This window comes from Schistocerca cancellata, chromosome 4 (genome assembly GCF_023864275.1).
Source record: "Schistocerca cancellata isolate TAMUIC-IGC-003103 chromosome 4, iqSchCanc2.1, whole genome shotgun sequence".
NCBI classification, from domain to species: domain Eukaryota; kingdom Metazoa; phylum Arthropoda; class Insecta; order Orthoptera; family Acrididae; genus Schistocerca; species Schistocerca cancellata.
The window spans coordinates 298,129,895-298,147,893 of record NC_064629.1 but is presented as its reverse complement, the minus strand read 5'-3'; positions in this window follow the sequence as shown (position 1 = coordinate 298,147,893).

The following is a 17,999-nucleotide window of genomic DNA, read 5'->3' as shown; positions in this document are numbered from 1 at the left end:
TGTCTGGCTCGACATAAGTTTGTGAGAGACTTTTTCTGTTATGAAAATTAATAAGTCTCGGTTAAGAGCAAACATCAGTAATGAATATTTACGTAACTGTTTGTGTTTGTCTGTATGTAGAAATTTTGTTCCAGACATTAAATGTATTGTAAACTCCACCTGTGATAATTAAATAAAACGTATCGTAGGTAATAGGTACTCTTTCAAACCACGATTTCTTTCAAGCACTCCTGCTAACCTTATTCCTTCATTCAATAAAACAGGCCAGGAAACAAAACGCATTACAGAGGAAGAAGCGGAGAGACGGTATGGTGGGGAGAGGAGAGAAGCGGGTGGCCAGCTTGCCCCTGTGTGCACGCACAACACCTGTTAACTGCACACGTGCAAGTGCATCGCACACGTGCAGGATTCCTGCCAGCCCCTGCTTTAATTAGTTCTAAGTTCTAGGGACCTCTGAAGATTCTCAGCTAGAAGTCCGGAACGAACTAACGGCTTTGAGCACTAAGACTGAGACGAGAGATGGTAAGCGTCTTGAAGCGAAGAGAGAAGAAAGAAGACGACGATTCAGACGGGCCTGCAAGGTCCGTTACGGTGCGGTTGCCATTATGCGGGAGGCGAGTCAGCTGCGAGAAGTGGAGCACGCCACACCGTTCCAGAGAGAGGCGGCAACATCGGTCAACGGACTGGGCAAAGGGGCCCGCCAGCTGCGACGAAGCTGATAACAAAGTAGGAGGTGTGTGTCTGCCACGGTTGAGCTGGCGGCGAGAGCCACGTGAGTGGAAGGCGACGCGACGACAGGAATGCGGCGCAGAAGGCAGCATATGCTGCAGACATACTCAAATCATGTGAGAAAACTTGTTGTTGCAGCATGCCGTGAAACGTGATGGTAAAAACAACCGATAGTAATGTTGCACACTCGTCACCAACGAGGCAGGACGTTACTTTAAGTGATGCATTAAAGATATATAGCCACACCCCTTTCATGGTAACAAAGCACTGTTGAATGAGTTTTTAGATGATTGCGGTAGTGCATTCTAGTTAGTAGCCCCATGTTTTGCTTAAGTTTATGAAGTCATGAATTATTGGAGCTCCCAGGAGTAAATTGTCAGTCAGGGATTCGACAACCATCTGGCCTGCTGTACGTGTTATTCCAGTGAAAAATTATGCTTGTAAACACACGTTACACTAATACGCTTGAACATACTTGCAAGTAGACAAGAACGCGGTGAAAGTATTGCACAATGGTGTCTACGCATTGATGCCTTACAGCTTCAGTCAGAGAAGTCATCAGGGACATAATGACAAAAGCTGGCTTAACTGGAAGTACTGTTCTGGTTCTCAACTTTGATAGAGGTAACCACACAGTGTCTTTATGATGACCACATTAAAATACACTACTGGCCATTAAAATTGCTACACCAAGAAGAAATGCAGATGATAAACGGGTATTCATTGGACAAATATATTATACTAGAACTGACATGTGATTACATTTTCACGCAATTTGGGTGCATAGATCCCGAGAAATCAGTACCCAGAACAACCACCTCTGGCCGTAATAACGGTCTTGATACGCCTGGGCATTGAGTCAAACAGAGCTTGGATGGCGTGTAGAGGTACAGCTGCCCATGCAGCTTTAACACGATACCACAGTTCATCAAGAGTAGTAATTGGCGTATTGTGACGAGCCAGTTGCTAAGCCACCAGACGTTTTCAATTGGTGAGAGATCTGGAGAATGTGCTGGCCAGGGAAGCAGTTGAACATTTTCCGTATCCAGAAAGGCCCGTACACGACCTGCAACATGCGGTCGTGCATTATCCTCCTGAAATGTAGGGTTTCGCAGGGATCGAATGAATGGTAGAGCCACGGGTCGTAACACATCTGAAATGTAACGTCCACTGTTCATAGTACCGACAATACGAACAAGAGGTGACCGAGACGTGTAACCAATGGCACCCCATACTATCACGCCGGGTGATACGCCAGTATGGCGATGACGAATACACGCTTCCAATGTGCGTTCACCGCGATGTCGGCAAACACGGATGCGACCATTATGATGCTGTAAACAGAACCTCGATTCATCCGTGAAATGACGTTTTGCCATTCGTAAACCCACGTTCGTTGTTGAGTACACCATCGCAGGCGCTCCTGTCTGTGATGCATCATCAAGGGTAACCGCAGCCATGGTCTCCGAGCTGATAGTCCATGCTGCTGCTAACGTCGTCGAACTGTTCGTGCAGAAGGTTTTGTCTTGCAAACGTCCCCATCTGTTGACTCACGGATCGAGACGTGGCTGCACGATCTGTTACAGCCATGCGGATAAGATGCCTGTCATCTCGACTGCTAGTGATACGCGGCCGTTGAGATCCAGCACGGCGTTCCGTATTACGCTCTTGAACCCACCTACTCCATATTTTGCTAACAGTCATTGGATCTCGACCAACGCGAGCAGCAATAGCGCGATACGATAAACCGCAATCGCGATAGGCTACAATCCCACCTTTCTCAAAGTCGGAAACGTGATAGTACGCATTTCTCCTCCTTACACGAGGCATCACAACAACGTTTCACCAGGCAACGCCGATCAACTGCTGTTTGTGTATGAGAAATCGGTTGGAAACTTTCCACATGTCAGCACGTTGTAGGTGTCGCCACCGACACCAACCTTGTGTGAATGCTCTGAAAAGCTAATCATTTGCATATCACAGCATCTTCTTCCTGTCGGTTAAATTTCGCGTCTGTAGCACGTCATCTTCGCGGTGTAGCAATTTTAATGGCCAGTAGTGTAATAGTAAGTGCTAGAGGAGATACAGTAGTAATCTCTGAAGCCGTTGACATTGCCACTACGGAGGAGACTGCTACTGCATCAATGAAAGAAAATCCGATGGCAAGAAAAGTAGCTGCAATGCCGAGAACAGACAGGCCTATTAGCCTAAAATGTTATACTTGTGGTAAGCTAGGGCAGATGGCGAAAGATTGTACGCAAACACACAGGTAGGACTGTCTGAGACACATTGAGAAAGAAAACCCAAGGAGCAAACAGAAAAGGCGGTTAGGCTAGCATAGCTGTGATGGGAAAATTAGAAAAGGCTGGCAGAAATAAACTGGGAATTTAAAGGGCACTGCCGAGAAACGGACGGGTTATAGCGAATGAATGTTTCAATATAAGTTATTTTGTCACAGTGCACCATGGGCAGAGTCTAGTGACGTAATATACTGCCGGTAAAATGTTAGTACACCTGGAAAAACGACGTCGATTTTGATCCGATGACGGCATATGCTACCTGGGGGATAGTAGATGTACTGATAATGGTTTCACCGTCGTCCGCGAAGATACAGCGTAATGGCATAGCTACCAGAGTGCCATCTGCGTCTACCCCTTAATAGGGAATACTCGCAGCCAGAAGGCTCAGTGTGGTGCAAAGGTGTGAAGCATGAAGACAACCATACCACGGACACGCACTTGTGCTTCCGACAGCCTACTGAGCAATTTTAAAAGGAAGCAAATAGTGACCTTCCAAATGGCGCGATGGTGCTTTCAGGGTATTGCCGTACAAGTTGGACGTGCCACGTCAGTTGTACAACGATGGTGTATCAGTGGTCACGTGAACATTCTCACACCCGTAGATGATGTTCTGGACGTCCACGCAACACAGATGCCCGCCAGGATCGTAGTGCCTTAAGGGCAACAGTCGCGCGGGATTAGCCGAGCGGTCTTAGGCGCTGCAGTCATGGACTGTGCGGCTGGTCCCGGCGGAGGTTCGAGTCCTCCCTCGGGCATGGATGTGTGTTTGTCCTTAGGATACTTCAAGTTAAGTAGTGTGAAAGCTTAGGGACTGATGACCTTAGCAGTTAAGTCCCATAAGATTTCACACACATTTGAACATTTTGAAGGGCAACAGTGGCAGATCGTACAGCTACCACAGCAGAGATAAGAGAGATTATGAGCCCAGAAGTGTGAACAGGAATTGTTACGAACCTGTTATTAGTAGTGGGATCACGGGCACGCACTTCTCTAACCCGTCTTCCACTAATGTCTGAGGTGTGATGAACTACAACTCTCGTTCACCTTTGGTGTTAGGGAAGGGACGCTAATCAGCGCTCGGTGTGTGAAGAATGTTGTAAGACCCGTTTTTTGCTGTTCTTGCAACAGGAAGGTGATGTGTTGCTTCAACGGAATAATATTCGCCCACACACTGCCAGTGGAATTCAACGTGGTCTGCAAGACATGCTGCAACTTCCCTGGACAGTATCATCTCGGGACTTGTCTCAAATCAAGCACGTGTGGGATGCAGTGGGCGGTGAGTGACTCGAGTAACTCGTCAACCGTCTATCAGGCGTGATATCACGTATCCCAGGACAGTATTCGTCATCTGTACGATCTACTGGATGCCGGAGTCAGCGCTTACGCTGCCACCCGTGGAGGCACATATTAATACGAGTGATTCAGTATGGGTCGATACCTTGTACCACAGAACTGCTTGTGCGATTGATCTGTAAATGTACATTTCATGTCCTCCATATTCGCTGCTGAAACAAAAAATCTTGAGTGAAATGGGACTCTAAAAGGGGTACTATTTTTTCTGGCAGTGTATGTTATAAGTGTAATCAGAGAGACCACTATGCATGGCAATGTAATGAATGTGTGTGGTTGGCAAACAGAAAAAAAAGAGAAATAATGAGACAGTCGATTTGCCTTGTCTGGCAAAGTATTTGCTGTTAACTGCAAGAATAGAAATAATTTTATAGATTTGTGGTGTAAAAGGGAAACAGAATCCAGTGAGGTTTCTGATAGATAGTGGCGCACAAGTAAGTTTTAGTTAAAAGGAAAAGTTTATGGAATGCTGGAATGCGTGATCCGTGTGACAGTATTAAGATCACATGGATCGCTAATACAGAATGTGCTCTAGACATCGAGTTGCATGTCGCAAGAGATAGTTAGTGAGGCACGAAGATCATATCACTGGGACAGAAGTAGGTCTGCAGTTGTAGAGTCTGTTAAGAAGAGCTTTTCTAATTAGACATAATGCTGCCGTAGATAATGGTGCAAAAAGTGTATAAGTTCGTGGGTGGCGGATCTAGTGGCGAACGGCATGGTAAAATCAGCTCTGAGAGAGAGAATTTTGTGGAAAATATGTTAGTGATAGAGCGGCAGAGGCTACTGGAAGTAGTTATGTTAATGCAAGTGCGGTAGCGGCCACAAGACAACAGTGTGTTGGTTCAGTAGCGCTGGGAGCCGCGGAACAATGACGAGTTATGTCGAACACGGGAAGAGCCGTCTCCGATTGCGACAGAAGCCGCGAAAAAACGAAATTCTAATGTGGAAGCGGTAGGAGCCGCGAGGAAACAGTGTCTTTGTCCGGCTGCCGTGAAACCGAGAAGAGTTGTGTAGCACACAGTAGATGCCGGTTCAATGGCGGGAAGAGTCGCGAGATAGCAAAATGTAGGTTCGGTTGCGGTTGGAGCCGCATGACAGAGAAAAGTTAAATCGAATATAGTTGGAGCTGGTTCGAAGACAGCAGAATCTGCGAAACAGACGTTGGAAACGTGAAAACAAGGCAGTGCCAATGCGGGAGAGCGCCCGCGACAGAAGAGATAAGGATAGGCCAAAGACTAATCATGGTTCCGGTCCTAGAGAGGAACAGGTAGGTGCAGACGAATGGAAAAACTAGTACAAGCCGACCTAGGGGAAGATCAGTTTGGATTCCGTAGAAATGTTGGAACACGTGAAGCAATACTGACCCTACGACTTATCTTAGAAAATAGATTAAGGAAAGGCAAAACTACGTTTCTAGCGTTTGTAGACTTTGAGAAAGCTTTTGACAATGTTGACTGGAATACTCTCTTTCAAATTCTGAAGGTGGCAGGACTAAAATACAGGGAGCGAAAGGCTATTTACAATTTGAACAGAAACCAGATGGCAGTTATAAGAGTCGAGGGGCATGAAAGGGAAGCACTGGTTGGGAAGGGAGTGAGACAGGGTTGTAGCTTATCCCCGATGTTAACCAATCTGTATATTGAGCAAGCAGTAAAGGAAACAAAAGAAAAGTTCAGAGTAGGAATTAAAATTCATGGAGAAGAAATAAAAACTCTGAGGTTCGCCGATGGCATTGTAATTCTGTCAGAGACAGCAAAAGACCTGGAAGAGCAGCTGAACGGAATGGACAGTGTCTTGAAAGGAGGATATAAGATGAACATCAACAAAAGCAAAACGAGGATAATGGAATGTAGTCGAATTAAGTCGGGTGATGCTGAGGGAATTAGATTAGGAAATGAGACATTTAAAGTAGTAAAGGAGGTTTGGTATTTGGGGAGCAAAATAACTGATGATGGTCGAAGTAGAGAAGATATAAAACGTAGACTCGCACTGGCAAGGAAAGCGTTTCTGAAGAAGAGAAATTTGTTAACATCGAGTATAGATTTAAGTGTCAGGAAGCCGTTTCTGAAAGTATTTTTATGGAGTGTAGTCATGTATGGAAGTGAAACGTGGACGGTAAATAGTTTAGACAAGAAGAGAATAGAAGCTTTCGAAATGTGGTGCTACAGAAGAATGCTGAAGATTAGATGGGTAGATCACATAACTAATGAGGAGGTATTGAACAGAATTGGGGAGAAGAGAAATTTGTGGCACAACTTGACTAGAAGAAGGAATCGGTTGGTGGGGCATATTCTGAGGCATCAAGGGGTCACCAATTTAGTATTGGAGGGCAGCGTGGAGGGTAAAAATCGTAGAGGGAGACCAAGAGATGAATACTCTAAACAGATTCTGAAGTATGTAGGTTCCATTAGGTACTGGGAGATGAAGAAGCTTGCACAGGATAGAGTAGCATGGAGAGCTGTATCAAACCAGTCTCTGGACTGAAGACCACAACAACAACAACAACAGGTAGGTATAAGGAATGTGTCGGAAGCAAGCATTCGTGAGTGGGAAATAAGGCCAACAAGAGTCTATGTACCAGAAGCGCTGGTGACGGTAAGAGACTGAACACGTGTTACGATTGTGCTCAGTGCTACAAAAGAGAATATATCGATGAAGTGTCCAGTACTTGTGGCTGAGGAAGTGCCACATGAGGAGACGCTTAAAGTACGGCAAATAAGAAAAGTAACGATAGAGATAATATCTAGTACCAGTAAGTTAAAAGACAATCTTATAGTCGAACATTTGAGTTGTCAAGAAAAAGATATAATTATGGAAATTTGTATGGCATACAATGACATATTTTACTTGTCAGGCGATCAGTGGACGCATACTGATGTTATAAGACAATAAATCAACTTAATAACAGAATGAAAAGGTTGGGTAATATGTTAAAGACAATATCGAATATTATAGGCGCAAAAAGAGGTCTTGCAAGAGGAAATTGATAAAATGTTTCAGAACGATATTATAATTCCGAGTAATAACGCATGTTATTTCTCCCCTAATTATGATTGCAAAGAAAGTGGACGCTAGTGGGAAACAAAAATGGTGAACTATAGCAGACTATAGGTGCTTCAGTGAGATAACTGTTAACAATGTATCTCCCTCCCGAGGATAGATGAAATTTTGGATGAGCTAGGTAAACCAAAGAATTTCTCAACTCGAGATTTAGCCAAGTGGTATTATCTGATGCTACTATTGCCAAGAGCAAACCGCGTTTAATACTCCATTTGGGCATTAGAATCCCAACTGGTTTGAAGGCAGCCCCCAATACATTTGAAAAATTAATTAATTCGGTCTTAAAGAGGTTACAAGGAGAAAAGGTATTCATATACCTAGATAATGTAGCATCGTTTCAATCATCACGAGGAGAGCATAATAGCCATCTTGAAGACGCCTTTGAAAGATTTAAAAGCTGTAATTTGAAATTGTAGTTGGATAAATGTGAATTCTTGTGCAAAGGGGTTGCATTTTTTGAACGTGTTTTTTCAGTAGAGGGGTTAAAGCGTGATTCAATGAAGGCCGAAGCAACGAAACAGTATCCACAGCCAAAGACTTCCTCTCAATTAAAAGGATTTCTAGGTGTATGTGTGTACTATCATCATTTCATAAGCAGCTGTACAGGTTGGGGCAAATAAAAGTGGCCCGGATGAGTGGATACGATTGGACGTTCATGTATGCATATAACCACACCAGGTGATGCGCACACCACGTGTACGCCCCTCACGTGATCCTCATCTGTTCAGAACGTAGTGCTGGCTGTGTCAATGGAGCAATGCATAGGAGAAGATGGTACTCACAGAGGAGCAGCGGGTGTTCGTTGTGGAAAGTTACGTGACAACAGTTGTGAAAATGGTGTGGTCAGTTGTTTGTTGAGAAGTTCAATGGTGTCAACGTGCCAGCAAAAGAGCACCAAGCAACGCTTAGCCTGAAAACGGCGTCAGGCAGGATCTGTTTTTAACGAGGCAAAAAACATTCCGAAACGTGCACCCACGCCAGAAAATGTGGCTGCAGTTCACCAGAAAATACTTCATAGTCCTACCAAATCAGCCCAACGACTATCGTAAGAGACTGGCATATCACGTCGATCATGCTGCCGAATAGTCTACCTTGACCTGCACATGCATTCCTACCGAGTGTCTGTAGTTCATGCACTAAAATCGGCAAATGCTCCTCAGCGCCTCCAGCTTTATGAGTGGTTGTTCACTGACATAATAATCAATGGCGTGGACACGGATCTGTTCTTTATGTCTGATGAAGTCTAGTTTAGCTTGAGTGGTTATGTTAACACGCAGAATCACAGGTTCTGGGCAGCGGAGAATCCGCAAAACTTCCACGAAACATCGCTGCATGTTCAGAAGGTAGGGCTCGGTGTACAGTGTCTGCATGGAACGTTAGTGGTCCCATGTTCTTTCATCAGACGCTGACTCAGACGCGTTACATTGCCTACATTTTCAAACCACATGTGGCAGCCTTAAAGGAGGGGGAAAAGACCTATAGTCACCTCCAAGTGTATGCAGCAATTGCCCATACAGCCGGCCGAACATCGGAGCACATTTACACAGTCTTCACGCCCGACAGAGTTGTGAGCAGAGGACAGTCTGGTCGTGGCGCTAGCTGACCTTGGAGGTCACCTGATCCGTCAGTGTGCGATTACTTTGTTTGGGGAGCCTTAAGGCCAGTCTTCAAGAACTGCAGCAGAACATTTCGTATGAGACTGCAGCAGTTCCAGGTGTCCAGCTTCGATCCTCATTCAGCAACTTTCTGACCAGGGCTCAAAAGTGCCAAGAGATGGTGCTCACTTTCAACATCTGCTATCGTCAGGTTGGTACTGCATTTCCTTCCTTCTGCTGTGTATCTTTATACACTGGAACTCTGTTCTCTGGACCACTTTTATTTGCTGCACTCTGTAGTAAAATTGAAAAACCTCTATATGACTTGTTGAAGAAAGGAGTGGCATACGGTTGGGGAATAGAACAGGAAGAGACATTTCACAATTTCAAGGAGAAGTTCCTGAGTCCTCTGATTTTGCAATATTCGGATTTTACCCACTAGTTCATTTTTACGACTGACGCGTGCCGGAGCTCATTAACGCCGTTTTGAGACAAGGAAAAATGAGCAGTGACTTATCTGTTGCATAAGCATCTAGATCATTAAATAAAACAGAACATTCATACAGCACTATATGTTGGGAATTTAAGCAATTACGATCGTATTTGTTCGGCAGAAATCCATAGTATGCACTGATCACAAACCACTGACGTGAGTAATCAGCATTACTGATCCGTTATCAAGACTGTTGAAATTTAGTTTGAAAGCAGAAGCATACGATTATCAAATTCTATATTAAAAGTGGTAAGCGAAATCGAGGTGAAGTTGCCCGCCCTAGAATGAGAAACCTGATGACAGCAAGTAATGAAACTGAAGACTTGAGAGAGATAACCGAAACAGTCGAGACAGTTGCGGCGAGCGGAAGTTCAAAGCCTGTCTCCAAGGTCCAAACGGCGACACCAATGATCCTTCTGGGGAAGGAAAGATAAACCAGGCCAGTAAGCCTGCCATGTGGGCGAGGCTGACACATAGGCCGTAACGGGTAACACAGATGAGCCAGAACCAGCTGCTAGTTTGTCTCCAGAAGAAAAGAGAACGATCCTGAAGTAGTTCCGTGATTCAACAGTTGGGGTCATCAAGGAATATGGAGAACCTGCGATAGTATAAAGAACTTCTGTAAGTGGGAACGCACGAAAACCCATACAGAACAATATATTCGCCAATGCGAAAGCTGACAAAGGAAAAAAATTACTCAGAATATAACGAAAATGCCAGTGGAAATAACGACAACCCTTGAGTACATCTTTGAAACATGTGATACAGACATCGCAAGTCCACTTTTTCGAACAGATAAGTACATCCTTACCTTTCAGAATGTGCCGACGAAATATGTAGTTGAAGTACTCATCGAGAAACAAGATGGAGAAACGGTATCAAGAGTGCTAGTGGAAAAGATTATCTTAAAGTTTGGGATGGATACCTTCGGTATTACTGATTGATATGGGTAGTATCGCAACCAGCGAAACAATGCAAAGTGTATGCAAACTACTGCTTATAGAGAAAATCCAAACCACGTGCTAACACCCACAGAGTGATGGAGCGTTAGGAAGAACGCATAGAACTTTAACCGAAACGCTCAGATATTGTATAGATCGAGCACAGACTGACTGGAATATGTGGATCACATATGCGGTTTTCGTGTTCAACACAACTCTATATAGTGCGAATGGATATGCACAACATAGGTTGTTATCTGGTAGAGTGTCTAATATACTGGGAGTTTTACAAAAGAACCCAGCAGAAGTAATTTATAATTATGATGATCATGTGCTTGACTTACAAGAGCGAATGAGAACTGTGCACCAGTGTTTACAAACTTTTAACGTTCAGACTAAATTGAAGAATAAAAATATTACGATGGAACCCAACATCCAAAAGAGTTCTGACCAGGAGTCAAAGTGTTGTTATCTGACGGAAGTGTAGGCAGAGGAAGATCAACGAAATTGGATGGTCAGTGGCAAGGCCCATACATTGTAAAACAAATTAAAGGACAAAATGTGGTCATGCGTTTAAGAGAGAATAAGTATCTGACAATAGACGCCAAATGTCTGAAAGAATTCTATTAATCACAGAACAGCGTCGACAATGCCACATACGTAACATAGAGAAATCTCGAAGTCTAATTCGATAATTAGGTCGCCATGAATGAAGAATAATAAGTTTTAATCAAACAGTAAGTGCCATAGGGAGAAACGAACAGGTATTACACAAGGCATGAAAAGGCAGTCACCACATCATACAGTTCGGGAATAGCACTGATAGAAGGCTACAGAGAGGTGTAATATTGATAACCAAAATTGAGTAACTAAATCTGCTGACATCTATATTTAAAGAGCTTGAACGAGAATATGATTCGCTAATTACAGGAATTGCAAATGTACAGAAAGATATCTTGGAACCACAGTTGATTAAGCCTGTGCTTAAAGTAATCGAAAAAATGATTCAAATGACTCTGAGCACTATGGGACTTAACATCTGAGGTCATCAGTCCCCTAGAACTTAGAAATACTTAAACCTAACTAACCTACTGACATCACACACATTCATGTCCGAGGCAGGATTCGAACCTGCGACCGTAGCAGTCGCGCGGTTCCGGACTGAAGAGCGCTCGCCCACCGCGGCCGGCTAAAGTAATCGATCTTGATGTATTCGTCACTGCAACTGTCTTAAGTTACGTACTAAATATTCTCGTTGTACACAGTAGTGTTTTCGACACGTGCAAAATTTTGTCAGTCCCTGTAGAAGTTAATGCAAGAAAACAGTTATTTACTCATATAACCCTACGGAAAGAAATACTGTTACTAGACGTTGCTAAAAGACAGTACGTAAAGCTTGGTAACGATCTGTTATTATATGAAAAGGTAGATCAAAGTCACAGAGTGTGAAGACAGACAGACAGTAGTTCTGTTGTCAACATACGATTACGAGATGTGCAAGCAAGAATATTATAGTCTGTTAGCATGATACCCAAAGAATGTGTTTAAAATTATATAATATTAAATGAAAGTGTTTGGACGAAAATAAGGGGTAATGAATGGATATTTGCAGCATGGACAGATGAAGGTCTTACGGTGTTATGTTGTGATAATGAACACACTGATGATGTTACTCGTGGTACAGTTAAATTGAAATTTCTGGGTGAATGCAGAGGATATGGTGCTCAAATATTGATACAATCAGAGTATACTGTTAGAACAAACGTAACAAACAATGATATAGTTCCGAGCTTGAATATGGATGCTAAGTGTTGTGTTGTTAACCAAGAAAAAAAGGAATACAATATAACTTCCTTTGAATTTACCTGTTGAGCATGTGGTCAGACAGATAGATGATTGAAATATAGCAGGTCAGTTGGTTGAGTTGGAAAACGAAGTTTTATATCAGCAAAGAACGGCTTTTAGTGGGTTAACGTTATGTATTACACTCATTTGGAGTAACTTTGGGTCAAGTGTGGTGATTATAATTGTAGCTCTGTGTATTTCCCGACATTGTAAATGCTGTAGAGATGGCTTTTGGTTCATGTTTAAAACCATTTATGTCGATGTGAAAAATGAGATAGTGGACAAGTATCCTGGTAGAGAAGTGATCACATACCAGCCTGCTCAAAGGGATTAAGGCGACAATGAAGAAGTTGTATGTGACAGAATGCCTATTATACACGAAGCTAGAAATTGTGTTAACGCAATGTGTGAGTTAGCCTTGTACCAACAAGATATTTGGAAGATGTAGAGAGAAGACAACACTTAATGCTAGTGTCAAGTACAGACAAAAAATAATCCGAAATGTTGATTTGTCAAGTTATAATTGTATTGCGTGTGTAGTAAAACAGACATTCTTGTGCACCCTTGAAAAGAAAAGGGCTCATAGTGTGTTAGTGATAAGAGCCACTTTGTGTAAATGTATAGATTAAAAGATAAGATAAGAATTGCACTGTAAAAATGCATAGATTAAAATAAAAGAGATCATAATGTGTACATGATAAGAGTTGCTTTGTGTGTTTATGATAAAATGGTAACATTTGTTGCTCTAGATAAGAGAATGGTTATAAGGTGTTTTGGGTAAAGAATTTGTTTTGTGCAAAAGTATGCATTGTGAAAAAATTGTGTAGTTGAAGATACAGAGTTAATACTGCGCTGTGCAGGATATAACTGCAGTGACAGAATATGAGTAATTCAAAGTGAGAAAATTATTCTTTGTTGTCGATGGTGAGAGATAATCGTACACCCGATTAATTGCCCATACAGAAAACGTAAGTGTTTGAAGATTGATGAATGGCTGAAAAAGTGAAAATGTTTACCAGAATGAGATTTTCACTCTGCAGCGGAGTGTGCGCTGATATGAAACTTCCTGGCAGATTAAAACTGTGTGCCGGACAGAGACTCGAACTCGGGACCTTTGCCTTTCGCGGGCAAGTGCTCTACCATGTTTTTAAAGTTTGGAAGATAGGAGACGAGGTACTGGCAGAAGAAAAGCTGTGAGGACGGGTCGTGAGTCGTGCTTGGGTAGCTCAGTTGGTAGAGCACTTGCTCGCGAAAGGCAAAGGTCCCGAGTTAGAGTTTTGAAAATGTTTAGTTAAATATATAAATATGTGTAAATTAAGAAATAGATATACTTGTAAGAGAGTAATGTATAGGAAAACTTTAAATAAAGTAATGAATTCATGAGAAATATACTAACGCAGCTGACAGAAAAATGTTGCAATCTCTGAGGACAGAGACTATAAAATAGGATGGTGCGTTGTCGTGTAGGAGGTGCATCATGCGAGTCTTTATTAGCGGCAGCGCCGTCGCTGCTCGAGAAGCCGAACTCGGTTTGCCTCAGACGCTGGACCTGCGTTAATATGCCCCCGGGACGGAACTTAGTTTCCCGTGGCACTTACCTGCACTAAGTACATGGAGGATTGCACAACATAGCCAATGTATTAGTGCCTCGTAGAATTCGATAGTAGTTTCCCGTTTAACTTTGTTCGTGAGTCTCAGTCCTTTATCAGGAGTTCCTCATCCTCTTCCCACCGAGTTTCCTCGTCAGCAAGTATGAAACGTCCCCTTAGAAAAACGTATAAATGACAGTGCTGGAAAACCTCTACGTTATTTGATTTTCAAACAGCTGAGCAAAACTGAACGTACTCAGACATTTCTCTCTTTACTTGTACTGATCAACACTAAACTGAAACACAATATCTATAGCGCAACGCAGTCTGACTTTCAATAATCCCTACAAAAGAATGGCCCTAACTAACAATAACATACACCTTTCATGAAGCACTTACCTCACAAAAATTTTGCTTATTCGAACTACTGCAGTACTGCGAGCGCCAATACTGCCAGCTAAATAAAAGATTCTAACTACTGAGGGCACTAACTACTGATAGACATAGTTAGCAAATGAAAGATTTTGATAGAGAACAAACAATGTATTTACCTTAATAGTGTTCAAAAGTTAAATATATATATCAGTTCATGACATCCAGTCTTACAAATTTCCTTTTTCTGACGGAGACACGTCCAGATCGTCCGCTCTCAAAACTCTGCCATCTCTCTCCCCACATCCACCACTGCTGGCGGCTCACCTCCAACTGCACAACGCTACGCGCTGTTCACATCCAACAGCCCAACACTACAATAGCGAATATTGCAACAATCCCAACCAGCCACAGACTGCACACAGTACAGTCAGTGATTTTCATACATAGCGCTACGTGGCGTTACCAACATAAAAACCTAAACAGCCTACTTACAAGTATTACAACTTGTACTCTCGGACACCTGGTCTCGCTTCACAAGCCGACCGTTGTGATCGAGCGGTTCTAGGCGCTTCAGTCCGGAACCACGCAGTTGCTACGGTCGCAGGTTGGAATCCTGCCTCGGGCATGGATGTGTGTGATGGCCTTAGGTTAGTTAGGGTTAAGCAGTTCTAAGTCTAGGGGACTGATGACCTCAGATGTTAAGTCCCAAAGTGCTTAGAGCCATTTAGATCACAACTGGAGACAGCTCCCATCCTGATCCACTCGCAGGACATTACCACCTATTACCACTCAGTGGACGTCAAGTTGCAGTACTACTGTGTAAATTCCAGCCTTCGTCGCCAATGAACAGCAGTCAGCATGGGCACATGAACCAGGCGCCTGCCGCGGAGGCCCATACACAGCAATGTTCTCTGAACGGTCGTTCAGGAGACACTGTTGGTATTCCTTTGGTTCATCTGAACGGTAAGTTGCCCTGCACTTACACGTCACCGCGCGGTGCAGCCGCGCTTTCTAGGGCGCCTTGACACGGTTCGCACGGCTCCTCCCTTCGGAGGTTCGAGTCCTCCCTCGTGCGTTACGCATCTCTTCGCCCGTACGCATCTTTACAGCTGAAGTTCACCTCTATCATCTTTGTGCACCACGATTGCCCCAGCGCCGATTTCAGATTGCTCCATTTTACTATGTAAGGTGTAATTTAACCATGGTGGGACGCGAACAGTTTAAAAACTTAGCCATTTCAAAAATGGTTCAAATGGTTCTGAGCACTATGCGACTTAACTTCTGAGGTCATCAGTCGGCTAGAACTTAGAACTAATTAAACCTAACTAACCTAAGGACATCACACACATCCATGCCCGAGGCAGGATTCGAACCTGCGACCGTAGCGGTCGCTCGGTTCCAGACTGTAGCGCCTAGAACCGCACGGCCACTCCGGCCGGCTTAGCCATTTCGGAAATGCTTCCAACCTTTGCCCAAAATCCAATGATCATGCACTTTTAGACGTCAGAAGAATTTCTTCGTTTCCACATCACAACGTCTGGACTGTTTTCTGTGTCCCCCGCTCGCTTTACATACCCTCCACTGCTAGTGCTGCCATTTGCTGTCTGTGGGTAGTTATTGCATGTTGACATCGAACATAGTCAGTGGTCACATTAATATGACTGGTCCGTGTATGTTCGATGTAACTTGTAAGGGATCCGTAGGCCCTTAATGTAACTTTGCACTCGGCACAGGTCGACAGGGCGAACAATCGATTGTGACATGTTGCCAGAGCGAGTGTCGAGATGCGCCAGAGTGGTTGGCGGGAATGGTGTGTGTGTGGAGGCCATTATTGGAATACAGGGTTTTTAACCGAGAAGGTTGTCACCATCGCCGTGGTTAGACCCCTAAATAATAAATAAATACCGGGAAAGTTATGAAGTATCTTACTAGTGCCGATATTTAGTTTCGCGTCTACCGCGCCGGCCTAACCTTGGATTGCAGTGTTGGACGCAGTGATGGATTAGCGTGTGACGATAATGACAAATGAAGAAAGCCTGTGCTGAGATTAGCTGTAATTAGATATGTATGAGAAGAATATAAGTTCGTAATCAGTAAAACTGTGTTGGTGTTCCTTATTACCATACATTCAGTACTATAGTATTGAACAGGACGAACTGGAAAGTAACAACTTCCGTAGCAGTCAATTGCGATTACCAGCCCCATTAGGTTCACGGTCATGTTAATAATAAATATTGGGCTGCTATTCGATCAGATCAGGTCGGGATAAAAACGGAGGTGTTACAAACTTAAAACATGCTTGTCGTAATATACATAATTTAAAGTAATTAAAATGCTTAGTTAGCTGTAAGAGAGGGCCTGATGACCATTATTTTGCAGGGTTAAATAAATCAATTAATAAATAAAAATAAACATGCAAAAACAGCGCTGGACAAAAGACTGAACGTTGCGGAACACCTTTCTCCAATCATAAAAGTTTTTCCTTCCGTAGACTTCAGGAAGTCGAAAGAAACACTAATGCGATACTGCTAAGAGCAGCTGTGGACACAGGACTGTCTGGTTTCCTGGAGAAAGAGAGGAGCGAGGGGAGTTTGGCCAGACGGCTGCTTTGCTCTTGGGCGGCTGCCGGGACTCGCTGCCGTTTATCGACCAGTGGACAAGACGGACGCCGTCGCCGGCCAGACATTTGTAACAAGCCTGTGCTGTACTGTGCCGCGCCGTGCCCAATCTGCCGGAAACCTGCGTTGAGAGCTGGCCGCTGGCTGCTGTGTAACTGTGAGCGACGCAGGTTCCGGGCTGTAGCTACGCGCGTCATAAAAGTCTCCGCATTCACAGCCCTTACACGTGCTATATCAAGGAGTATTGTTTCAATACATGTCACGAAAGGTAACGCCATTTACATCTCAGTAGCTCACCAAATATCGCAAGGATTCCATTTACTGTCGTTTCATCCCCTTCATCCCTTAATGTAACGAAAGACATGCACGTCTTATTTAAGGAGGCACACATCTGATTTAACAGTTATTCTGTTATCGAATCACTATTTTTTGCACACGTAATCGATAGGAAAAGTTTATTAAGTATTGCGATACTGTTTCCGTCAATTGGTAGGGACAGTGACCACATTGTGCTGTATGTCGAAAAATAAAGTTATCAACTCATGAGACATCCCACCTACTCATTAATTTTGGTACAATAAATTTTATATTTGTTATGACCAGTTACAGCAACAATTCCAAAAGGAGAGAGCTGCATTTGAATTAATCTTCTGTACAACCATGATCAAATCAACAAAACTTGATTTCATCCGAAACTTGTTTTGAAAAAAAGGAAAAAAAGCAATCAAACTGCAACGCACGATAAAGAATAAAACATAGCGAGCATTGCTACTAGTCTTTACATTCCAGAAGGTTTCAAAAAGTCGATAGAAATCTTTTAGTTCAAGAGAGACTCAGTAAAATTGCAACTAGTAATTGGTCGCTGTAAATTCTGTCAGCGTGATGAAAACACGAAACTTGTCAGATAGTGTCTTACTACAAGAAAAATAAGAGAAGGGGATGTTTTCATTATTTGCAGTGTCATTGTGTTCCTTCTACTGAACAAGGTTTGTGGATAATGACAAGAAGTATTGTCAAATCTCTTGTTATGAATCGCCATTAATTCTCTGCTCACAGTCCTCTAAATCGCAAGCAAATCTCAACGTTGCAGCTCGCTTCGAG